Raw genomic sequence first — 27,511 nt, forward strand, 5'->3', positions numbered from 1 at the left:
CAGACCGTGACTTTAGGCTTGGCTATATATGTACATAAATACTATAATATGCAGATAGTACTACTAACATTTTGAACAAGGATTATCAGATAATATGAGTTGGTGTACTCCTCTGTTGGGGTAAACTAGGGTATATATTATCATGAATTCTGCGTTCTCATTTACGCAGTAATATTTAAAGGTAGGTCCTTAATATAATATTATGTATTTCAGTAACTAATAAATTATTTAATAAGTTGTCAGGTGCATTATGAATTCACAATTTACTTATTCCGAGATATATAAAATATATTCTTACCTTAGTATAGTAATCATTTTTATTATTATATGTTACATATTTAAAAAAATATTATTGTATTCAATATGGTTACAAAAGTTTTTTTTAAATAATTTTAATTCATTTTCTACTTACAATCTTAAAATTAAAACGCAGTTCTCTCCAATAAAGAGACTGAGGTCTTATGCTTGGAGAGGGACTTACACTTGTTAGTTATGTTTGTTGGTAATACAATTATAAGCACATGTTTAATAATAAAAACAAAAATAAAGAAAATAAAAGAAAAACATATTTTAAATTAAAAGATGACATATAAATGGTTTACGGAGGTGAATTTGAACAAATTTACGAAATTGTAGTAAAAATTGAGTTACTTAACTAGTAGAATATTATGAAAATGAATAATATGAGCTCAAAGGAATACAAAATAATTGTGAAACAAAAAAATACATTTAAAATCTGTCGTGAATTTATCTTCATTAACTTTATTATTTGACGCGATGTGAAGGTTTTTACATATGAAAGCTCGATTCATCGATAAATGGAAAATATTCCTTTTAGTGAATTCATAAATAATTATCACACATGTAATATAAATATATCGTAGTTAAAATAACATTGTATTCATTACACATGAAAATTTATTTATGGTGAATATATTGTAATATGTATGGTGAGTAAATTTACTTTATAAACTCAATCATATTTGTGATTAATTTATTTGAAATATAACAAAATGGTAAAAAAGTATTGCAATATCGTAATATAAATTTGTAATAAAATTTACTTTGTTAGTTTAAGAACAAAATAAATAGTTTGATAATTTTTCCGACGAAAAAATAAAAATTTACATTCAAAAGCACGAAATTAATATTGAGTCAATTTCTTAAATAATTACATTAGAATTCCTGCTACGAATATAAATTTGACGATTTCTAGACGTCTGTAGAATAAAAGTAACCTTTTACATGAATTACCAGCAAAAAATTGTAATTCAAGGTTGCTCAATGGGTAGGGAAAGAAAATAAATTTGAAACATCACGTCTAGAGATTCTCCAATGGCATTTCCATTTTGTTTTCATTTTAATACATAAAAGTACAAAATATGAATAATATTTCTGAGTTAATCAAGTCGTATTGATAGCTGATGAAAAAAGCGACGTAAAAAACAGAATGATGGATCCTTTTCATTAAAATTAACCGATAAAACGGTAATTACTGCAATTCGACGTTTCTCTTATAATAATAAAATTTGAAAAACCTTATAAAATCTACACATTTTAATGCCAATATCGTCAAGATGTCATTTTGGTTGCTCTAAATATTTACTTCCGTTTTTTGATATTGTTTATACCTTGTCCGCCTCCGTAGTGTAATGGTCAGCACGCTCGGCTACCGTTCTGGAGGTCCTGGGTTCGATTCCCAAGGGGGGTAAAATAAATATAAATGATTTTTTCACTGTAATATTTATTCAATATTACCATGGACTGGTACCTGAAGCGGAGGGCTGATCACCTTTCCTTCATGTGTAAACGATCAAGATAGCACTGCGTTTATATGACACAGTGCCCTATGCACCATTAGGGTGCGGATAAGGGTTTTATTATTACTATTATTATATACGTATGGGTTGAAACTTTTGACTTGATATGCACACTATTTTAAATATGAAATAAAAACCAAGAAATACTAGTACTGAAATTATACTCATAAACATTTTCAAATTATACGTTTAGGTACCAACTAGTTTGTGTGCGTGTGTTAATGATTCTAACTGGTAAAGGGTATGAAAATTAAGACAATATTAAACAATAAAAACTCACGTATGACGTATGTAGGATGAATATTTGACAATATTTCTCAGTAGAATGCTTTATAAGAACCGTTATAATAAATGTCGGCGCATACATTGTGTGAGTAAAGTTATAGTGTACAGGAAGCGGAGGAAATAGTAAGAAGAGATGGGTGTAACTTCACAAGTAGTGTTGTGAACAGGAAGGGTGTGTAGTGAGTGCAAGTATATGTGTAATGGAGCGTGTGATGATTGAAGGGTTAGGAAATTGAGTCAAAGGCAAACGCATCATGTCGGACCTAGGTACATTGTAGGTGTGTACGTATGTATTACTACTACCAATACCATCACGCCGTTTCTCTGCAGGGGTAGGCAGAGATGATAGAACGCTACATTATTATGTCCTGGCACACTGCTAGCTTGCTTCATATCCAGCCATCTAGTCATATATAACCTCCGATTACGTAGACTTTTGACATCAGCAGATTTTAGGTTCTGATTGATCTGGTCGTACCAAGTCCTCGTTCTGTTCTCCCATTCACATTTGCCAAATATACTTTTATAGTCATTACCTCGATATCCATTCGTTCCGCATGTCCATACAACCTCAAAGAACTTTTCTATTTTTTTACAATTATCCCTATTTCAGCCTTACATTACTTTCCAAAATCTTGATTTCATGTATGTATCAAATAGTATATTTAAAACATACGTGAAATCAAGATTATCCATTCACAAATCCTATTAATAGTTGATTTAATAATTCCGCGAAAAAGGTGTTTTGCTGATCTTTAACGTCTGTATCCTACTCTCATCCAGTTAATCTTCTACATTTTCATGTTAAAAACCTAAAATAAATTAGAAATTGTTCTCAAATGACACTAAAAAATAAAGTATATGCATTGCTATGAATATATTGGACAGAAAAAAAATTATTTTAATAGGGAAAACATATATAACTTTATAAATTTCTTATAATGAACAACAACAAAGTTTTTTTTGAAGCATTGATGAAAGAAGCAGTGCAATCGGAAAACATATTTTTAAAAACGGTTTTCGTAATATTTGGTTATTGTTAAAAACGTATTAGAGACTTAGGAGTTGATCTACATACTCATATATACATAACTCATAACTATATGCTTGTAAGTACACACAAACTCGTAATCAGTGGCGTGCATTTCATATAGGCACACGAACAGTGCCTACCGTATGGAACGGAAAAATATGGAAAAGTGTGATTATAATAATTTTAAAAATACATTTTAAAAAAACTAGAAGTTTTCTCAGTTATTTCTCCATGACAATTATTAGAGTTATCACAGATAAGTAAAAAAAATATATAATAAAACGCTGTTTTTCTTACTGCCTACCCTGATTAAAAACTCTGTGCACACCACTGCTGGTAATACATATTGACTGTCGCAAAGTGAGGCACAATACCCTCTAGCCTCAGGTCGGACTGACATGAAGTTTGCGGCGAAGGAAAGGCAATGAAGTTCCCTTCAAGCCGCGAAGTTCATACTATGATATAATGTAATATCTACACTCTATTTCGCAAGTTCTTACTTTTTAAGAAACTATTTTTTATGCACTTCAATACTGCTTAAGTACTTTTACTTGTTACAGTCCACGCTTCGGTGATTAGCTTCAAACTTTTTGTCGATGTCAACGAGGAGAAATTTTTTAAATAGCTGTGATGAGCATCTACGATCCATAGACATGATATGGATTTAAGCATACGGAGTATCACGTATTTTATTCATAATAATGCTAATATTCTATTAGACAAATTTCTACTAGAAATTAATGTTCACGTTTATAAGACGTTTTAAGCGAGCATGACAGCAGTTTTCACCGAAATAACAATCGACAATAGGAATAACAAAATTAAACTATTATTATTATTGTGTCTGGTTGTGGTCTCGTGATTAGTGTGGCGGACTTACGAGTCAGAGTTTCTGGGTTCGAACCCACTCTTCCCTTATTTGATACCTATTTTCAATATTGAGCCGCTTAGGCGCACAGAAATTATATGAAATTGAAGTACTCTTGTGAATAATAAAAATACATATACTTACTTACTTATTTCTTATTTCTGTAAATAAATTTTTTTTAAATCTTGATAAAAGAATGAATATAATAATGTTATTAAAAAATACTTATGTAACATTTACCATGAACTGTATAAAAATATTTTATTTATCTGATACCATAATTTTTTGTTTTTGATAAATAATGAACATTTTGTCTTAATTTGCCGTTTTTATCTAAGAAGTATATGCCCAGTAAGGTAAAGTATGGTCTGGTTGCGTTAATATTTAGTGCTAATTTGCCGATTTAAAAGAAGGATAAAATAAATCAATAATATTTAAAAAGAAAAAATACAACTTTAAAAAAATAATATCTATAAAACAGATATTTAATAATTTTAATTACATTGAATGGGTAAGATAGTTGGTTATCTCGCTGTATTGAGGAGTGAGCACCCAAGGACCAACCCAGTTCTGTTTGTCTTCTGTCTGCGGAGACTCGGCCTCCCGAGTGGAGACATAAGCTAGTTACCCCATTAAATAAATACAAAGAGGAGTACGTTTATAAAGGACGATAAAAAATCATAATCAAATAAGGCTGCAGGTATTAGGTTTATATTTTGGAATGAACTACCTCTCGCGTGAAAGATGAACCTTCATACGTTCAAGAAATATACCACTAAAAATTCGTCCTTCTTATTTTTCTTTTGTTAAAGAAATGGGATCAAATACAATTATGTATTTGATCCCATTTCTTTAACAGAATAGACCAAACTTCACATTGAAGATAAACAATTCTGCAATAGAGATCTAAATTTGACAATTAAAATCTATGATTATGCTCTCTTTCTATGTTTATCATAAATGATACTCATAATTTTTAGTACCTAATGTCGTTATAAATTTGAAGCTTTTTATTATCTCATAGTAAGTCGTAAAAATCAAAAACGATTTATTATCAAGCTGCAAAATATTAAAAAAATAGTTTAAAACCGTCTCTAAATAACATAAAAACGGATTTATAAATCAAAACGTGCCTTTTTTACCATTTTTTGGATTGCTATTTTATTTGACGAACGATTTTTCTTTTTAATAATTATTTTTTTCTACGTTATACCATATTTTTTTAATTATACACATTTTAACGAGTGTGGGGTTCTTTGAGTAAGTAGCTGATGGATGTTTTAACACCATAAAAAGGTGTGTAGTATGATTATTTTTATTTTTATAGTAATTATAGATTTATTGGTCTGGGTGTTTGTGATGTATTTTTTCACATTTTTCGTATCCTACTTGCAGACAAGCTCTAAACGTAAAAATAAAATTTGTTATCACATAATTCGATACGATAATTTTTTTTGGCATTTTTCAAAATAAATTTAAAATAAAATACGGGTGAGATTTATTAAATTAAAAGTATGAAACCAGATTTTTATACAATTCCTAGATAGGTTAACATCGACATTGAGTTCTCTTATTTATATTTATAGATCTACGGTGCCCGGTGACCGCTGCCAGCGAAGGGTCAGTATTTGATTTTCATCCCCTAGAGTGAGGAGCGTGTTTACTGTTTACACACCCCCGTCTGGGATCATGGCGAGGGCAGGCAGAGTGGAACCCGCCGGCCTACGAGCCCGCCCCGGAGCCGTCTGCTGATGCGTGAACAGGCGAAACCAATCAGGAACTGATTGCCGAAAGTCAGCCTCTCTGAAACGGGAAACTGGACGATATCCGAAGTAATATTGCAAAGGGAACAAACAGAACGGAATTTTATACATCCATATTGAATTTATTAGGTGCCTACTGCCAATAAATTTAACAGAGGGTAACTTTCGAGCGTTTAAAATTAAAACGGGGACGTTTTAAATACGATATCACGTTCAAGTTTTTATTAGGTAATAAAAATTTGCACTTTTCGATTGTATTCAAATACAATAATAATAATAATGAATATGTGCACTAAACAATATACAGTACTCTACTGTATATTGTTTACTTTTATTAATTTTTATTTGATAATTTTTTTGACAATAAAATTATCAAATAAAAATAAAAATGTACTTTTGTTCAAAATTTTAAACCTTCTAAAGTTATTCACCGATTGCTTTGAAGTTTTGACATAATGTTATATTCGAATACTTTTTTCCAATTCATTCACAGTGAAGCGCCCTTGAGGTATTTTTTAACGAAAATGGCGCTATATAAGTTATCCAATTTTATTATTATTATTATTATTTAAGCGCGTTTTTTATGTCAAAAACATGCTTTCTCGAAAACCATTGCGGTTTTTGCTCGCAATGGCAAAGCCATCTCTCGAATGTTATGGTATAGAGACTGACCGGAGCCATTTCGTCGTAACGTAACACGTTACGATGCGAGCATTCGTAGTCAGTACAGTGAACCGAGCGCTCCATCCATAGTTTCGGATGCTTGCTGATGCTCGCCGCGAGCGATGTTACGACGTTACGTTACGACGAAATGCTCCGGTCAGTCCCCACCATTACAACAACAATACTAAACATTGCTCATGGCGGACAGCGTGTTTCTTGATACCTGCTAAAATATTATATACTCACAAGTATTGTGAAATTAACCAGTGTGTGTTCTTTAAAGTGCGTGTATTCTCTTTTTTTTGTTGTAATCAACAAACGAATTTCTTTTGAAGATTGATATTTTTTTATGTACACGTTAGCGGAATTTTGCTTAAATTGTTTCAAATAATATTTTGAATCAATAAACTGATGTGCTAAAATAAAATAAACGAGTTATATACATACTCCGTATAGTGGTTCAGGCATTAGAACATAGTTTATCGAATGTTAGACTATTACTCTCATTCCAGAACACAAAATATCAAAGCCTCGCCACCTCTTTGTAGTTTGTAATCCGGTTTGCGAAACAGGGCATGCCAACCATTGGCAGTTCATAAGACCTGTTTGAATTAAATTTACACAAAAAAGCAACATTGACAAGTACTAATTTGAAACAACATTTTACTAATTTCATTAATTGATTTGGCAGTCAGATTGTGGTAAAATCTATCCATTTTTAATTTAAGATGCATTCCGTATCATACAGTGTTTGCAATGCATTGAAACACATTTCAAAATAGATTTTAAGAAATAGTGGTATTTACCAAGTAAAACTTAAATTGAACATGGATAGATTTTACCACAAACGGATTGCCGAATCAATTAAAGAAATTAATACTTACTTACTTACTTTTTATCAACGTATTGATCAAGTTAGAACTAAACTGAGAAAACTTTATTTATGAGTAAAAAAAAAGGAGGTACAAAGATACACGGGCAGTGGGTTGTCGATGTATGCTTTATATAGTAACTTTCCCAGGTAAGTTGATAGAGGAGAATAACCGTTAGAGATCGCGGATCTGCCTCTTCTCTGGACCACTTCACTCCGAATGGATACTCTACAGAGTGCTCACTATACGCTACACTATACATCATATATATTACTCCAGTTTCTCTTCAGGTCGCCTCACACCTCAACTCTGTATCTCCGTATATTCCACATACGTACTCCCAACAATCTGGAATATCTCCGTTTGGTATTTTGACAATTTAAATTGCCAAAACCTATTCATTTGAAATGCAGCTGAATGCAGTTAATTTCCAACAAAATTTAATTAACATACGTACATTAATTGTAAGACTTATGTCGACATATGTAGTATGTAGTACATATTTTATTTTAAATATTAAAATCAAACACCGATTTTTAGGGTATACTAAATTATATATTTTTATTATTAAAAACACAAAAAAATCATAGCAATTATTTCGCCTTGTTATGGCATTATCAAACGTAGTACTGTCGTAGTATAGAGTACGTAGTGCATCAGTACATTTTTTAGCATGTATGAAGTTCTTTGAAAATTACGCTCAAAGGTTAAATAAATTGATTACAAAATTAAAAAGCGGGAATGACAGCCTTTTTCTAGGATGAGATGACAGTCGTTTTGCAGTCTGATGCCATTCTAAAAATAGTCACTAAAATAAATAAACGTGGATAAAAAATCTGTTTGTGAATTACCAAGTTTTCGACACTAGTCAGAGGTAGATGTTATCGACAGAGTAACAATCACGACTGACGTTACCTTAGGTTTCAGAAACCTTCAAGTTTGCATAGCATAATTTCAGGATTGTTACCCGAATTGAAAGCGTGATAAACTAAACATTAATTAAAATTTAAACTAAACATTAATTTTAGATTCTCTAACGAATACGAGTATGTACACTTTGATGGAGAAGAATCTACGAATGATTAGAGTGCCAGTGAAAAGGCGTCGCAGTGACGCGATGGAACTGTCAGAAGATAATAATTCTGGTGATCTCAGCGACCTTGGGACCGGTTCTGCTCCACTGGGTCACTCTCACATTTACCCAAATTGCGGCCTGAAGCCATATCGGACGGTTTGTTCCCAAAAGAAGTCGGCAAATCATGGGACGAATTAAACCCAAGATTACTACATAATATGAGTCGAGTAGTAACGAAAACAGGCTAAAAAAGTAATCATTATAAAGGATCTAAGTGCAAAGAAGCTTTTGATAAAATATTTACAAAAAAGCTACGTATTAAAGTTGTTTTTGCTATCAATTTGTAATTTAAGAAGACTTCCCTAGTCTGTAAGTTGGATGTTGGCCATCCACAATGAAGAGGAGCTAAACAAGCTGTTCTCCAGCATGACCATCGCTCAGGGAGGCATCCTGCCCAACATCTTGACCATTTTCCAGCCCATAAAGATCGAAAAGGAAGGCGTTAGAATTTGTCGGCTCATCTTTTCCCCGCTCCAGACTCAGCCCATTCGACGTCCCGAGACCGATTGACGACGTTTTATTTTTTATTATTATCCTAGTCTTTATAAGCGCCCTTGATGTAGTATTTTACGAAAATGGCGCTATACAAATTATCCAAATTAATATTATTATTATAACTAAGACCTTACTTATCACATCTTACTAGCAGCCTCCAATACTTACTCTGATAAAAACTCTTTGCACGCCAATGCCGTGATCATTGATAGTGATCAGGGCGTATTTGTATTAATAAGAAAATACCGTCAAAAGATTCGACACGCATAATGACTACCCACATTTTTTTTGCTATCAGAAACTATGAAAACCTAATAACTTACATATGGAGTTCCTATGGTATATGAATGTGGTATATTTCTCCTAAACAAATTGTAATTAAGTTTTTTTACGACTCCTAATTGTTACTAACACGCGATGATTCGATTAATCAAACGATTGAGGATGGTTTTTCGTACGAGGAATTCGGTTCTGTCGGAAAGATTTGTCTCCGAAAAACGAAAGTGGTCCATCCACGAGTTCGTGGCGCCAATCCGGTGAAATCAGCCCGGATGCAATCAAACCTGCGTCTATAGGTATGCACGTAGTCAGCTGTAGCACAAGACAACGCTGCCGATCTAAGATATCGAGGGCAAATCGCCTATGGCTCGCAGCCATCGGTTAATATGGCAGCTTTGTGTTTTATTATTTGTTCAACTTCGTCTAAGATCTCTAGGTCTAGATCAATGATTCTCAAACTCTTTTGACCCACAGACCCTTTTTCATAGTTAAAACATAATTTCCTGGATCCTGGGTGAAAACTACATATATAAAAATTAGAAAAATTACAAATTTAAGTTTGATGTATTAAATGGTAGGTAAATGGCGACGTAAAAATAAAATATTTGTAAAACATTTTGTTGAAGAAGTATTTTATGCCTGTTTGGTGTCTTACTCCAGATTAAAAATAATATGAAAAATAAGAAAGTTGCCATTTTTACCGTTGACGAAATTCATTTTAAAATTATTTATAATTTATTATTTGTTATTTATTATAACTTCCATATGAATAAAAATGTATCAGATTTTTTTCATTTATAATATAAATAAATAAACCTTGCGCGGATCCCTCCACATTGTGCAGGGACCCCCAAATCAATTTTAATTTTCTACGGGCCCCGTAAGGATCACTTTGGGAACCACTGGACTAGACCATAGAAAACAACGACGCGTAGTGGATAAGATCTTCAATAAATTGCATGGTACAAAAGACCATTGGCACAAACGAGTAATAAGCGGTTTATTAAATTATTTTTTAACTTAAAAAATAACTAAGTAAATAAACATCACGCCGCTTCCCCGCAAGGGTAGACAGAGAGAAGGCAAAGCAAACAAGTTGTCTTTGCACACAATCTTCGCATCTATTTACTATACCAGTTTATTGTTCTATATTTTACATTTTGCCCTGTGTTAGTTGTAGCATAATTTTACATCTTATTTTTTCAACTTTCTTATTTGTGTTTGTTACGCTTAATCCCATGACTTATGTACCGTAGAACGGGGCTACTTGAACTTTGATATGTTACTTGAGCCCAGTGTAAAAAATATTTAGATCGTGGTATCGATCGAAGAATAAGTGTCACCTGTCAGGGAAACAATGAATCATGTCGATACGTTAATTATTGTAGACCAAATATAGATTTTTTTTTGTACTGGGCTCAAGTAACACATCAAAGTTCAAGTAGCCCCGTTCTACGGCATTTAATATGTTTTTAAAAACAAATTATTTTTTTCAATTTATTGAACACATTCAGCAACCTTTTGTTTGCTAAATCACATTTGTTTGCTAAATCATTTCCACCATAATATTTTTCCCAATTCATTCACCGTGAAGCGCCCTTGAGGTATTTTTTTTTACGAAAATGGCGCTATATAAGTTATCCAATTTTATTATTATTATTAACCTACGGTTCGATTTTATGTTAGCTGTATGCATTAAATTTTGTGTTCTCCGTAAGCGCTCTAAATTCAACGTAGCGACGTGAAAAATTGTAAGGGAAGTGACGATTGTATGCGGGAGTGAAAATTTTAATCTTCTCCAAAAGAATTTTATTCATAAAGGCATTTTACCGCGGGGGGTGACCCAGATACGAAAGCGAACTTAAAAATAAAAACAGCGCCGATGGAGTAAAGCGTTGAAAGTGGAAGTATTCGGATACTGCAGTGGAAAGGATATATGTAATGCAGAATGCAATATATGCACAGGGTTTCGGCGGAGAGTCGGAACAATGGAGCTTCGTTAGGGCCGAAATTTGGCCACACTCGCATTTCGCAAGCGCCGCATCCAGTTATTAATTGCATTTAATTTGCAGAATTTATTAGCGGTTACTTATTCAATGTATACTTTTTTTTTCATTCGAACCCACAATCCACAATGACGGGACCTTAACAAGCTGATCTCCGGCATTACCATTACACAGTGAGGCACCCTGTCCAGCATCTTGGTCGTGCTCCAGCCCAAGAAGACCGAGAAGAGAGCGCAACAATACGGCGGCTCCACTTTCCTGCCTTCAGACTCAGACGATGGGTGACGTTTTTCATTGATATATTTTTTTAATTTTCTCTCATTATCATTTTCATATCATAATCCGTACCAGTATAAGCGCCCTCGAGGTAGTTTTTTACGAAAATGGCGCTATAGAAATCATCCAAAATTATTATTATTATTATTATTATCATCCGCATCCCAATGGTGCATAGGGCACTGCATCATATAAACGCAGTGTTATCTTGATCGTTAACACACACGAAGGAAAGGTGATCTACCCTCCGGTTCAGGTAATATTGAATAAATATTAGAGTGAAAAAATCACTTTATATTTGTTAGATCGCCCTCTGGGAATCGAACCCGGGACCTCCAGAACGGTAGCCGAGCGTGCTGGCTTTTATTTTATTGAATGCGGATTAAGGTAAGAACAAGAAGAATTTCTGCGTCCTGAGACCAAACTGAAATAAAATAGTATATAAAATTTAATATAACACGTTTCGAATATAGAATTACTTGCATTTTTAAGATGACGTTATAGATAATATAAAATACTAGTATTTATAATCCCTCGTTAATTAGAAAAATATACAGAGTTATCATAAACACGATGTTGATTTAATGAAACGCTTCCGTAAAGTTTTCCAAAAATATCAATTTTTTTGTTGATAAATAACCATAAAGCCATTTTTAAGAATTTTTTTTGCATTTTGTAGAATCAATTCCATTTACATTTTCGTTTTTAATTTTTTTTATTGTACCTACAACAAATAAGTTGTACTGAATGTGTTTTTTCTCGCCTATACTGTGTACAGTTATGTATATATCGCATGCGGTTGTAATTATGCAAATATTGGAAACTTTTTCCGAATTTGGGATCGCTGCAGCACACCGAGAAGGCCGAGTTTGCAATGGTTTACTGAATCAGCGCCTCTGCAAAATAGTTTAGCGAACTGTTTCAGAACTACTCTAGCGCCACTTTGTTCCGCACTACAGCTGGGGCTGGAATTACATTGACGTAAGCACATTTTCATCCTTTATTGTTCTTTGAATCAATTTGCGCCCTTTCACTGCACACGGGACGCGGGATGTGCAGTAAAAAGGATTTGTAAGGGCATTACAGTGTCCGTGTAAGGCTACTTTTCCACAAGCTACGTTAATCTCTTTTTAATTATATGTGTTGCATCTTGTATGTTAATCAGCTTTTATTTTACACACAGTAAATATTAATGCGACTTGTATTAGGAGGTCGGCTTTCTTGTACATTCGCCCAAATATTTTCTACTTTAACAATATTAAAATATGTATTTTTTCAATGAAACACTTTTATAACCACGTAATGAGTTATATTTCATTTCACACGACTAGTTTCGAAAACTAACAGACGTTTAAATCTATAGGTGAAAAGTAAAACATGTTTTTCCTCAAAGTTAATGGCGAATCAATAAAGATTATAATATTAATATTAATATTATAACGGATACTAGATTATTCGCAAAACGGATGAGTTGTCCATTTTAAGGGTGTAAAGGAATAAGCTGGAATAAGAAAATGTTACTTGTAAATACCACTATTTCTTAAAAATTATTGTTACACGTGTTCCAATGCATTATTTACCAAGTAAAATCGAAATAAAAATGGATATATTTTCCCAAAAGTGACAAATAAATAAAAAAAAATCTTTGTATCTATTATTTGTGTGCGACCTCCTTTTCAAGCTACAAATATATACAAAAAGTGTATTTAACTTCTTGTGATTTGCAGTTAGCTTTAAGTTAACGTTAGAAATATGCCTTTGCAGTCACCTTGATTAAAATTACAAAAGAACACTGCGTCAAAAATAAACGTTGTGCCAGAAATCGATATTTTAAAAACCTAGAATGTCAAAATTTGAGTTTAAAAATAAATAATAAATCCAATACTCATACAAACTATATGTACTTGCTAATTATACATTAATTTGTTAACCATTAAATTATAAATAATAACGTGGTGAGAACTTTATAGTGGAATATTGTGGGTAAATAAAATTATGCAGCCACAATTAGTGAAGTGATCATTACTTTCTTTATTTCCATTCTCTGAATTTAGTTCACGACAAAAAAAAAACAATGGCGAAGTTCGTGACGATTCGGCGTGACTTTTGAACTTTCGCATTTCGTCGGCCGTAACGCAAAATCACGTATGTACTGTTTACCTACAAAAAATCATAAACAAGATAGGATTTAAAAAAATATAATATGGTTTGATTCATAAAAAGTGGATAGTTATTTTATCAATGTTACAAAATCATGTGATAAATAAAGTCCACTGTTTTTAATTTGTTTTTTTTTTTAATATTTTTTTTAAATAAACTTCCTTAAAGGTATTAATGTTACAAATTCCGAAACTATTAGTTAAATAAACAAACAATATTAATATTATTAATTATATTATACACTGGATTATTTACCCCACGGATAATATTTCAATATTATAGTGTGTCTGAACTCAACATGAAACATCTATCTTTCATTTTATTTGAAAGTAGATGAAAGTCTAATCATCCCAGGGCTTACGACCTGGCATTTGGCTAGCTTAAGCGGTCACTTTATACATTTGTATAACGTTCACCATTCTACCCACGATTGATCACCTAAATCGCATGACACATGTATATATGCAATGTATTATATATACAGGTTATTCTGTATAAACAAACTTTCTTTAAAAGGAATAACCCGCAAAGCGTTTACTTTAAGAAGCTTGTCTGCAAGTAGGATAGTAAGGACAGGGAAGGTAAAACACCTAGACAAATTGAAAATAAGTCTTTCAGGAATTTATTTTCCAACTGGCAGACTTACGTCTACCCAACTACGCCACGGCGCCTACTAGTGTAAAACCAGCATAGTCATACTTGCCATAGACTGCATATTTGTAATAACCTTCAATACTTGCAAGTACTAACATATTCTATTATTTTACAAAATACATTGGACATATTTACATAGATGAATAAGAATAGATCTATGTAGAGATGTCAATGTATTTTATTATCGCGTTTAAATTAAATTAATAAACATTTAAGGGTAAAATAAGCGATTACAAAAAAATATGATTACGAGATTCTGTGGTGTGTATGACAAACGACAAATTCCGTTAATGGACGAGTTAGCACAATGGATTCTTATTATTATGACGCCTCGGTCTATGTAGTTTTGCTAGGTAAAATTTTAACTGGGAGACATTATCAGGCTTTAAAATATTATGGGATTGGTGATAAGCTTTAACAACATGGTCTAATGTTAGAACCGTGCTCCGAACGAACAGGATGTAACACTTTTTACTAGATTTAAATGCCTTTTGGTACTATTTGATCAGATTGAGATCTTTTGCGTAAACATTGTTTCGCTAGATCCACACCGGCATGTTTTTACGGGTTATTTCGTCAAAATCTAGGTCGAAATTAACACGAATAACAATGTATCGTTCTATCAGATATTACCTCTTAATCTTAATGGCGTTTTGTCATCTTATTTATGGCCGCACTAAGTTCTTTCGAACTGCATCTGTGCTATACTAGTCTCTTAAAAATTACTAAGTTTAGGCCTTACTCGCCAAAGTAAAATTTAATAAGCGTCAGGCTGCGCTGTGAACCGGTCGTCACTTGACACTCGATTTTTTTTTCAAAGAATATGTACTGGATTTTTTTTTGTTTTTTAGAATATACATATTTTGAAACAATATTTTTATGCACTTTTTTAACTCCTTACCTTTCAATAACTCAGAAAGAAGAAAGACGATAAAGAAAACATTAATATATATATATTTTTTTAAATATTATTTGTATTTAAGTATTAATTATTTACTTTTTAAACATTATAAAATAAAACTCAAACATTGTTTTTAAAATCTTTTATTTTAGTGTACATGTCAAATTCAGGGACGGATACGTACATATCCATCCCTTTAGATGACAAGTTGCTTGTCAAAACCATACATATCAATCCCTGATGATGATAAGGTGCTTGTCAAAACCGCACCTATCCATCCGTGAAGATGACAAGATGATTGTCAAACCCGTACATATCCATCCCTAAAGATGACAAGATGTTTATCGAAACCGGTTGTAAAAGATTACCAGAAATTAAATTGGTTGAAAACAAGGTTTTTGTTTTATTTTATTAAGGTTATACATATAAAATGTGCCACAAAGTATCATCAAGAAATATTCAAGAAGTTTTTTTTTTTATTTCAAGAGAGAGAGTGATGTATGGTAGTATACCACTAAAGTAGTTTCGGAAAGAATTGACTAATGATAATGATGATCATCGTGATGACGAACCGGTAAAAGTGGGTTAACTTAAAATGTTTATGAAACTTCACATTAAACTTTCAAGGCCTAAAGGTCAACAGAATTATTTGTCTGGAAAAAATATCGGATGAATTTTTACGTGACAGCAAGGCCACTCAGAAGAAGTGCTAATTTTGTCGAGGAAAATAGAAAAAAACTGCTAATGGCTAACAAGCTAATTTGTTTAAATATATATGCTAATTAACAAGTTTAAAATAAACTTTAAGTCCATTTAAAAAGCGATTAAAATCATTTTGCATCCTCATAACGCTTAATTAATCGTTAAAAGATAATTTGTTACAGAAGTCGAAAAAGATGAAAATCGCAAAAAAGTTTAATGATATATCTATTCGGTGAACTTGAATGTCATGTTTTGTCAGCCTTCCTTGACGGATCAATTCAACAACATTATTAGGTGTAATGATTAGCGTGTTAAGATATCGTGCTGGAGGTCCCGGGTTCAATTCCCAGGGGGGTGAAAATAAATAATAGTGAATTTACACTCGAATATTTATTTAATATTTACCTGGGCTGCTCCCTGAAGCGCAGGAGTTATCACCTTGTCTTCATGTAAGTAACGATCAAGATAACACTGCGTCAATACGATACAGTGCCCTATGCACCATTGGGTGCGGATAAGGCTTAGAAGAAGAAGAAATATAATTTTAAAAACCTCAGTTATTGTAGTATATCTTACCTCGCAAAGGCAATCACTACTCCAGCGTGCAAACACTATGAACCACAACCATAACACTTTTCATACACTTTCACCTACAGAAAATATTAATCGCATGCGTTACTAGTCTGTCAACCACATTTCAATGCTTTGAATTTTTAAATATAATATTGAAATATGAGATCTGTCACGTTGCCTTCGTATGATTTAGAATCAAGATAATAATACTGCACTGATTTGAACGATACAAGAGAGAGAGTAACCAATATTGCATTATTTATCGCCACCCAATAAAAGAGAAGTACCATGATAAAGTAGATTCATTAAAATATTTTGGACTACTTTTTACAAGCGAGCATCGTCATTTAAGGAGGTCCCAAAACCTAATAAATTTAGGTCGCAACAAGACGCGCCAGTAGAAAAGAAGCCTCATTCTATTAACCGGTTTTGAGTTGGTGTGAAACGATAATTAAAACTAACACCGAGCACAAGAGACAACATGAGACAGGCAACAGCTTACTTTCCTCGTTTTTCGGGCATCGTGTCCCATTATCATTTTTACTTTCACGATAGTTTTTTATGGCGTCATCCGAAAGCGAGACGCTAATGAATATTATACCAACATTTTGAGTGTGTCCAAATACTTGTTCACAAAATCTGGATTATCTCCAATTACAGGAGTTATTTTCATATTATTTTTTAATATCTCACCAATGATGAAGAAGAATATGGAAGTCTGGGCATTTACGGGGCTTACGACCGTCATAGGCTGGTTTAAGTGATCACTTTACACACGTGTAACATTCACCAATTCTACCCATTATTGACAACCACACTACTCAAATTCTTGGAAGTTCTATATATATGAACCAATTTAGAAACCTTGTTCATGATCTCACATACTAATATAAGAGTTTCTGCTTAATAAAAAGCTTCTTTACATCTCACCAATAGATGTCTCTAGTGAAGTTCTAGTGATTCATGAAAAAGGTTTCTAAATTGGTTCATATATATAGAACTTCCAAGAATTTGAGTAGTGTGGTTGTCAATAATGGGTAGAATTGGTGAATGTTACACGTGTGTAAAGTGATCACTTATACCAGCCTATGACGGTCGTAAGCCCCGTAAATGCCCAGACTTCCATATTCTTCTTCATCTTTGATGAGATATTAAAATATATATATATATATATATATATATTATACCAAAAAATAAATACGGTAGTCAACGCTGAAAGCGTCAAAGTAATCCAGAACTCAAATTGCACGTGCAACTAAATCTATTGCGTAATTATAGAATGCAAAATGCAACTCTGTCAAGCTTATCATATAAGGGATGACGTGTGTATTTTGGAATATTCTTGTTCTAATATTTATAATGTATGGAAGTGAAACAAGGAGTTGACATAATAAGGATGAAAGTAGACTGAGTGCAGTCGAAATGCAATCTCTCAGAAGAATGTGCGACAAAACGATGTATGATAGATGTTCGAATAGTGAAATAAGGAAGGAATGCAAAGCTGAGATAAGCATTATCGATAAAATCAAGAAAGGTGTTTTGAGATGGTTTGGACATGTAGAACGAATGAGTGAGGAAAGAACGATAAAACAAATTTATGAGGCGAATGTAATTAGACAAAGGAGCAGAGGAAGACTGAAAACACATGGCTCGATCAGATATGCCAAATACTTGAAAGTGGTTACTTGAAAGATGCATGAACGCGGAAGAGGCGAAGAATGTTTGCAAAGAGTAGTGTGGCGTTCTATTCTCTCTGCCTACCCCTGCGGGAAAGCGGCGTGATTGTTACTTAGTTAGTTAGTTAGTACTACAGAATTTAACACTATGCTCATTATTCACCGTTCACTTAGTATAATACCGCTTAAAAACACTACTCTTGAGTGTGTTTTTAAGTGGTATTAAACATGTGAATGATGAATAATTAGGAAAGTATTTTATTTCCATACCACAAAGTTAACAATGCTTTTGATATACAAAAAACTACAGAGTTTATTTATTTCATGTCTGGATTTTTCTCAGAAAATCGGAATATTGTGGTTCTAAAAACTAGATACGTAAATTTTGTAAAACCTAATAGCCTGATCCTAAGCCTTGGGTTTAATTTCTAAACTTATTTCCAACTTCCAAAATGTTACCAATTTTCTAGAATACTAAATTATATTGAAGAATAAAGGCAAAAATCACAGTGAAACGATAACCAATATTTCAAATCCTTATCCAAGTGTCCTTGAATAAAATTCTGAACTGGGGATCGCATTAATGAAAACCTTTTAAAACAAACAACCATATTTCGAAAACGTTGCTCGAGCATTTTATAATGAAACTGAAGAGAATTAATGGATCCATACGGATTGAATTCATCAGCAATAGAGTTTTGTTTATGGGAATGAAATCGATAACGCGGAAAAGGCAATGTTTACAAACATCTCTGGACTTGTGGAAGTGGATATTCAAATAGACCTGACTATTACTGTACTGGTTATACGAGTGCATTGAATCCTCCATACCTGATTTCGCAGAACCGGTTGGGCTCAGAGTATGGAGAGGTTGAATAATACCCATTGAAAATTAACGGCTTTAACGTTGGTGAGTGATCCAGCATCACGTGTCGGAACATACAGCTAAAAATAAAACAGGAATTCATTATGTATTTTATTCATGAATTATTGCGAATATAATGGGTTGAATTTGTATATGTTTCAGAAGTTGGTAGTAAAACGGACAGTTGAGGGAAAGTTCACAATAAACAGAGGAATTAACGGGATCCTCTTTTAACGCTTCCTTAGTCCAGGATTGGTAGGATGGAGGCGAATCGTGCAACTGCCTCGCAAACTTCCAAAAAGACCGTGACACTTAGCATTGAGAGAGATGAGAAAGAAATTGAAAGGATTTAAGTTGTATCTGGTTTTTATCTTGAGATGATTACAACTATGATTATTCTATTGCTGTATTAATTTTGCTTGCAATTATAATAGATTAATAATAATGATAGAAATAATCACTTAATATATTTTTTCTCAAGAAAATTTTAAATTTGTCGTTTTGTGATGTAATTTTTAGGGTAATAAATAATTCGCTTAGCCAGAATCAACCACAAGCCTCGCAGAGGTTATACAAGTTTTCTGCAGATAAGATAGTAAGGATTTGGACATTAGATATGAAAAATGTATCACAAACATCCAAACGAATTTTTCGGGTTCGATTCCCAACGTAAATATTTCCGGAATCGAATCGACGACGCCTGTTTCGCAGTCCAGCGTCTATACAACTAAACCACGACACTTGTTAAGGACTTTGGAATTAATATACTATTTATACGCTTTGAAATAACATATGTTTTTCTTTTATTTTATCTGAATTTATATTAAGCAAATTAATAAGAATACGACGCCTTTACTGCTATCTCCATACTCAGAATCCACGATACCATCGCCATCGTCCTATAAACCCGTACGTCATGCAGTGGGTAGTGAATACTGTAAACACGTGATGACTGACTTGCGGCTCCTCTGCACCTACTGAACCATACTATATCACACACGTAGATATTGCACGGTGTACACGTACAGGACTTTACCATCGAATTGATTAAAGATTAAACCGATTACACTCGACAGGTTTTTAATTATTTGCATGGCGATGACAACTCTATTTCGGATAAATCAATGTTGATGACTTATAGCTTTATAATAAAAAGTGGAAATCCGCAAAAAAAAACGAGTGAGGCCATAGAGAAACTAGCTATCGTTAAAAACCGAGTCTGGTGGAGCAGTGTGGGTCATAGTAAAACACCTTAGACCATCTTAGACGTTTATTCTTAAGAATAACTACTATTGGTATATTCGCGAGGGTGGTTACTGAAGAAAGAGGGTGAGAGAACCCTCACAATTTTTGCACCAAGAAACATGTATAATTTAGAATGGAGCATTGAATTCATTTATTATGTATAAATCACTTAAACCAGGAAATGACAGGACATCCCGTGATTGCACAGACAATTATATTCCTTTGTAAACAACTTCTGTATTTATGTTCTGATATAAATAAAAATCCTAATACATTTCGTACACAAATCATTTCTAGAATGGTAGACAGTGAAACAGCTGGAATTTTATTTTAATTGAAAGTAAAGTGATTAAAAAACAAGATTTCTAAATTGGTTCATATATATAGAACTTCCAAGAATTTGAGTTGTGTGGTTGTCAATAATGGGTAGAATTGGTGAATGTTACACGTGTGTAAAGTGATCACTTAAACCAGCCTATGACGGTCGTCAGCTCCGTAAATGCCCAGACTTCCATATTCTTCTTCATCTTTGATGAGATGTCAAAAAATAATATAAAAGTAAAGTGGTTTAATTGAAAGTAAAGAGGAGTTAATAGTAATCGGGTTAAAGGTCGGAGTTTATGCGGAAGGAACTGGTGATAATGTGGGAATGAACCAAGGTAAATTCCCCACCTTTCATGTCTAAAGTCTTCGGAATGTCCAAACCCCTCGCTAGCTTGGGAACTCTCGGGTATCCTCAAAGGATGCCGACTCTCACTTGTCGACGATCGACGATTCGTCTCGGCAGGGGTGCGTAGCGTGTAACGAGCTGGAGGAATGTTCGAGATCCATGACAAACCTTTCCGCTTTGCTCTACTAACTCGTTTCCAACTTCACATGTAGAAGTTCAATGCGCGCCGAACTTGTCAAACTGGATTGTGGGTAGGTCAAGTCGGCGAAAAAGCGGTCCGACCGGACAAAAATTAGCAAGATCGAGCTAATCAACAACAGAACAAGGAAATTAAGAATATGGAAATTTTGAACCGGAATAAATCAATGAATGTTTGATTGAGAAATTAATGTTAATCTAATTTATACGCAATGTAAATAAAACACACCCACGCTAGTTTCAATATAGATAAGTATGTACTTAGAGCCTGTGTAGACATGTTTCGGTGTTGTAAAACAACATTTTTCATAAAAACTTTTGCACTCGATACTTGTCCTACTATAAGATTAATATTTTTTTACAACTAGATTATAACACATAACTACGCATCAGAATAATAATCGTATCACTCTTAGGTAGGTACTCGTACTCATATCTTTTTAAAATTCCGCCGAAATAGTTGCATATTTTGTATTTATTGGGAAAAAATGAATAAATTATGTTACACCAATGCGTAAGGGCATAAACGATTGTATTTATTGTAGAGATGATGATTATATGTATTATGTTACAAATTGGTAAAAAAGACCAATATTATAATTATAAAATTACTATTATTTATTTATTTTCGATGTTTATGACTTAAATAAGTCATATACTTAATCGTTGAATAATAAACTCGACAACTTTTCTTTGTTTTCGCCTATTGAAAAAAAAGCAGTCAGTACGTTTGTATACCTAGGCATTGATATTGCTAAAATCATGTAGTTAACATCGTATCGCATGGTGCTTTTCATCGAGAAAAAGATTTTTTTTGGGTCGACATATTACTTTTAATGAGATTTTTAGGCGTTAAAAGGGTTTGCGTATTCTCTCCAACGTAAATTGATAAACTCAAAGGGTGTTACAAAACCTTTGAACGACAGTAACGTTGTAAAAAATATGTTTACCTTAAAAAAATATCAAAATACTTGTTTTGACATTATTTTATTTGACTTTGTTTTATCTTCAAAAAATCTCTGGGTTCCTTTGTATATTATTACAAAGCAGTCTTTGTAAAAAATTGTCTGAAACAATTTTTCGATTGATGTGAGACTAATTTTACAGAATTTCATTTTTTGTTAATTATTTTGGTTCTTTTGAACCGTTTTAAAGTTCCAAACAGTGGTAAAATTAAAATAAGTATAATTATAAAAGCAAGAAAAGAAAAAGACTGAATGCAGTCGAAATGCGATCCCTTAGACGAATGTGTGGCAAAACGATGTTTGATAGATGTTCGAATGATGAAATAAGGAAAAAATGTAAGGCTGAGATAAGCATTATCGATAAAATTAAGAAAGGTGTGTTGAGATGGTTTGGACATGTGGAGCGTATGAGTGAAGAAAGAACGGTTAAACAAATTTATGGAGCGAATGTAGTTGGAAAAAGAAGCAGAGGACGACCGAGGAAAACTTGGCACAATCAGGTATGTCAAATACTTGAAAGCGGCCGGGTCAGGAGTCGTAATAATCGTCGGGTATGTATGAGGAGATGCATGAATGTAGAAGAGGCAAAGAATATTTGCAAAGACAGAGTGGTGTGGCGTTCGATTCTCTCTGCCTACCCCTGCGGAAAAGCGGCGTGATGGTTAGTTAGTTAGTTAGTTAGAAAAGGTTTCATTTAGTAATTTAATTAGTAATAAGTGAAATCAGTTACAAACAAAAAAAAAATCAAGCTTAGGGCGTACGTAAAATAAATCTGCACAGTTTGTAACGATACAATACTCGGCTGTCCAAACTTAAAACACAAGGGACATTAAAAAAAAGGTTTTTTGTATTTGTGGACTAAGTAGATTCTACTTATTCAAAAATGCAAGAGAACGTTTTTCAAGAAAATGTCCCTTACTGTGTTTTAAGTTTGGACAGCCGTTCTGATATCGCAAGTATTATATTTATATTAGTCATATAATAAATTTCTTCTTTGACAATCAAGCTAATTTAATTGCAATTGATTTTTCTTCATTCTAAGTTTTCTAAATGTAGGTGAATTGTATGAAATATACTTGTATTATCTAATTAATTAGCCTTTGGTGGGATATATCGATATTTTTTTTTGTGTGGAATGCTTTGGTTAGTTCGCCCCTGCCTACGTTAATCTACTTTTTGTTCATATGAAGTGTACTAATTACAAAACAACATTCGTGTTAGCATTGGCAATGATTCATATGCACAAATATTACAGAAATACAATAGACTACGCAGCAGAGCGGATGGTGTTATTTTTACGTCAGCGTTATCGCTCACATCAAAGCAAAACTTATCGTGTTCAGTTTTTATATTCTTATGATTATACGAGTACCTTATATCGCTCACTCCTTTCAACAACGTCATATATCAAAAACTAGATTTTCAGGAGATCGTTTCTAAAGTTTAAAAATATAATAAAACGTATTAAAAATAAATATCGAGCCACTTATTGAACTTTTTGCTGTGCAACAGATCTTTTTAGGTAAAACCTAAATGTTTTTTCTCATCAATACCTTTTCTTCAAAATGCTAAAACAACACTTTAGCCAGTAAATATTAAGTCAAAAAAATATCCGTGCTGGGATATAGTACATTTTCTGGGCATTCTGAAAACATGCACAACTGAAAATTGACGATTTTTGATCTATGACGTTGTTGAAAGGAGTGAGCGATATATGAAATAATGAGGAAATGCAAAGCTGAGATAAGCATTATCGATAAAATTAAGAAAGGTGTGTTGAGATGGTTTTGACATGTGGAACGAATGAGTGAGGCTTTCCTCACTCGTTCGTGAATAACATAAACGAATGAGTAATAGAATAAACACTCATCGATAGAACAAATTTATGAGGCGAATGTTGGTGGAAAAAGGAGCAGAGAAAGACCGAGAAAAACTTGGCACGATCAGGTACGCCAAATACTTAAAAGTGGCCAGGTTAGGACGCGGACTTTATACGCGTGCTAACGTATACACGTAAACACGCGTATAAAGTGATCACTTAAACCAACCTATGACAGGCCGTAAACCCTGTAAATACCCAGACTTCCGTATTCTTCTTCAACTTTGATGAGATGTCAAAAAATAATAATTTATTAAAGACTTATTTATTAATAGATTTATATTATCCACTGACACTTCGTGATGGAATTGCATTTTAAATATATTATTAGATTAAAACCAATATTTTTAGCTTTTCCACTTTTTTTATTTGACCAGCGACCGGGTTTCGTCGTTACCGACATCATCAGACTGATGATGTCGGTAATGACGAAACCCGGTCGCTGGTCAAATAAAAAAAGTGGAAAAGCTAAAAATATTGGTTTTAATCTAATAATATACTTATTTATTAATTAATGAATTATTCATATGTATAACCGAGACTCGTTTTCATAAAAACTAAAATACATTCAATATGTAAAACTTTTTTTTCTTTCCAAAACGTAAAGAACAATAGCAAAAATTAAAAATTTAATACATTTTACTATCGAAACTTTGAGTATCTACTCATACAAGTTCTATAAAAGTACTATGTACATAATATTATGATGTTTTAATATAATTTGTGTGCATATAATACATGGAGTTTTATATGTCGCGTGATACTCAGTTACCTATCTATGTATGGGAAATGTTTTTGAATACCATGTCATGTTAACAAAAGAGTACTTACATATTTAAAACCTCCGTGGTATTCAAAATATGTACCTACAAAACGCATTAATCTTTGTAAGAACGATCATGTTACCTATTTTTTGTATTCACGTAGCATGTTTTTATAAATGAAGTGGTAGGTCAAAAGATATGAAGAAAAAATATTATGCTATACAATATTTTGTGTTTAATTTTTAAATCAAATACAGATTTTTTGAGTCTAAGTGGTATTTTATTAAAAAAAATAACACATAAAAATTAATATTGTGACAATTGTTTCGCCTAGTTATAGTCAGTCACCACCCTTAGAGTTATATAGATATGGTGAACACTTAAATCAGCCAATGACAGATAGTAGACGTTAATAATATCACTTAAATAAGTTGCTTCATCAATGTTGAGATAACAATAACATAAAAAAATACATTTTTTTAATTACCTAACGTACAAGTGACTCTGAAATCTAGCTACGGCTTATGCAACACCGTTTATCATGTCCCTACTCAGGCTTCAACTTTATAAGTTTCATAACCTACTTAAGAGTGGATATACTCTATGTTTAAAGTTACTATAATTTCATGTAATTCATTAGTGAAAATTCTAGGCAAAAACACTCGCATAATAAAATATAAAGGAAACGTTTACTCTTTTTTTATACGTTCTACCTTCTTAGTGCCCCATTAAAAGTATAGGGGCTTCAAAAATTGCACTCGTCCCTACAAAGGGGACGGGCGCGGGTTTATAATTTTGGTGCCAGCATCAGTGACCTCACAATACGATCCTTGATCACTATGCTCCCCAAGACAAGGAAGGCCGATCGCGCCAGCGAATCGGTATATATAGCTGGTACGAGACGTTTCGTAAGCGCAATGCGAACGCGTGTAGCGCCATCTAGCGGCCAAAAGAAGAAAACACGTTTTTCATATATCAACCGAAGCATTTAGATAAGCCAGTATCTGAATGCTTTTACGCTTGGAGCTTGCCTTTTAAACTGAGTAATGGTCTATATTTTACACTTTGAGCGCTTGTGCACTGCACGGAATTTTACCGTCCGGCAGTCCGGTTTTGAAAAATAAAAGCTTAGCGTGATCGAATTTACAGCACCGATCCGAAGAAAGATGGACAAAAGCACAAGCCAATCCAAGCCAATCATCGTTTTATCACGCTAACTGAAGTGCCGGACGGTAAAATTCCGTGTAGTGCACAAACGCCCTTTAGCCCAGGGATCGATTCCTGACAGACTCAAAATAAAATTTCGCTATTAATTAGCCCCCCCAATGTACATATTTCTTTTCTGTAATGAAGTTTATAAATAAAATAAATTAATAATATTACGAAGGTTAATTTTTTTCGATTCTTCACCTATATTAGTTATCGAAGAAAAAAAAGTGTATATACATATATACTATATCCGATATTAGGCGGTACATTTCGATGATGTTAATAGTCAAACTAAATTTTCAAATACATCCATAAAAGTACAGTGAAAACTCTCATAACGCGAATCATTTTTTGTTTTGACTGACCAAGTGAATGTCGTGAAAAGGGACTTGCCTTTTATCAGTAACTCGTTATACGAAGTGTCGCTCGTTAAGAGAGCAACATTTTGAGCGAATTACACGTTATGAGAGGTTCCACTGTATGTACGTACGTATTCTGTTCTATGAGAAGTTACCGAAGATTTTTGTAGGCGGTAAGTAGGTACCTACCAAGAACACAATGAATTCTGACCTATAAAAAATATTTTCTATGTCTTCCCAGCCTTTTGATCCCGTGTCTTTTGAGTTTACGTTGCTCCAGGTAAAGTATCATTGTGTTTCGCACAATCGGGACCTCATAGAAGCCATTCAACCAGCCATCAATAGAATTATATAAGACATGGGTGGCCAACCTTTTCAGCAGTCCGGCCAGATTTCAAAAATGACATTTTACACCGGGCCGTAAAAGCAAATTTCTTCTATTATTGAAAGCAAACATATATATACACACACGTGTATATGTGTGTGTATGTATATATATATATATATATATATATATATATATATATATATATATATATATATATATATATATATATATATATATATATATATATATATATATATATATATATATATATATATATATATATATATATATATATATATATATATATATATATATGAATTTTTTAAAGATACAACGAAAATGAGAGTTAAAAAATTTATTAAATTGGAGTTAGGCAACACAAAAAATAATCAGGAAATTTCTCAGTTCTTCTGTTACTCTTCTCATCTTTGGTCCAACGTCTTTACTACTTGACGCCATTATATGGGTCTTGAAATTGTCACGATAGTGAAATACTTCCATATTTGGGATATGATACGAACTATGCACGGTGAAATGTTCTTTTGGTGGTTTTATGTACACCTAAAGAAAAAATATGTGAAATGCTCCGCGGGCCGCGGGTTTGCCACCCTTGATATAAGACAAACGTACATGATTTAACATGACGTTTTGTTCAATTTATTTCATGGCCGATTGGTGTAATGCTTTAAACACGTGCGTCGTCAAAATATTCAACAATAATCTTCTTTATCTCGAGTATTGCTAATGAGCGGTTCTTTGATACAACGTCCACGTTCTAAAATATTCTGTAAAAACGATTAGTTTTTACTACAATGCAAAACTAACCCCTCACCAAGGGCATCCTTCAAATGACTTCAGATGTCATTTA

At 33.0% G+C, this 27,511-nt stretch overlaps 1 protein-coding gene and 1 non-coding gene across 2 annotated transcripts in view; both read right to left on the reverse strand.

Moving 5' to 3' along the window:
* LOC148305579 (uncharacterized) overlaps positions 1-27,511 on the reverse strand; it is a 221,489-nt gene that overhangs the window by 27,318 nt on the left and 166,660 nt on the right. The window lies entirely within an intron of this gene.
* Positions 25,489-25,609, reverse strand: LOC148305580 (U4atac minor spliceosomal RNA). Its single transcript, XR_015838141.1, has one exon. It is a non-coding gene; the product is annotated as a U4atac minor spliceosomal RNA (small nuclear RNA).

Source organism: Brachycentrus maculatus, unplaced genomic scaffold (genome assembly GCF_059751285.1).
Source record: "Brachycentrus maculatus isolate JH-2025_06_01 unplaced genomic scaffold, ASM5975128v1 h1tg000269l, whole genome shotgun sequence".
NCBI lineage: Eukaryota > Metazoa > Arthropoda > Insecta > Trichoptera > Brachycentridae > Brachycentrus > Brachycentrus maculatus.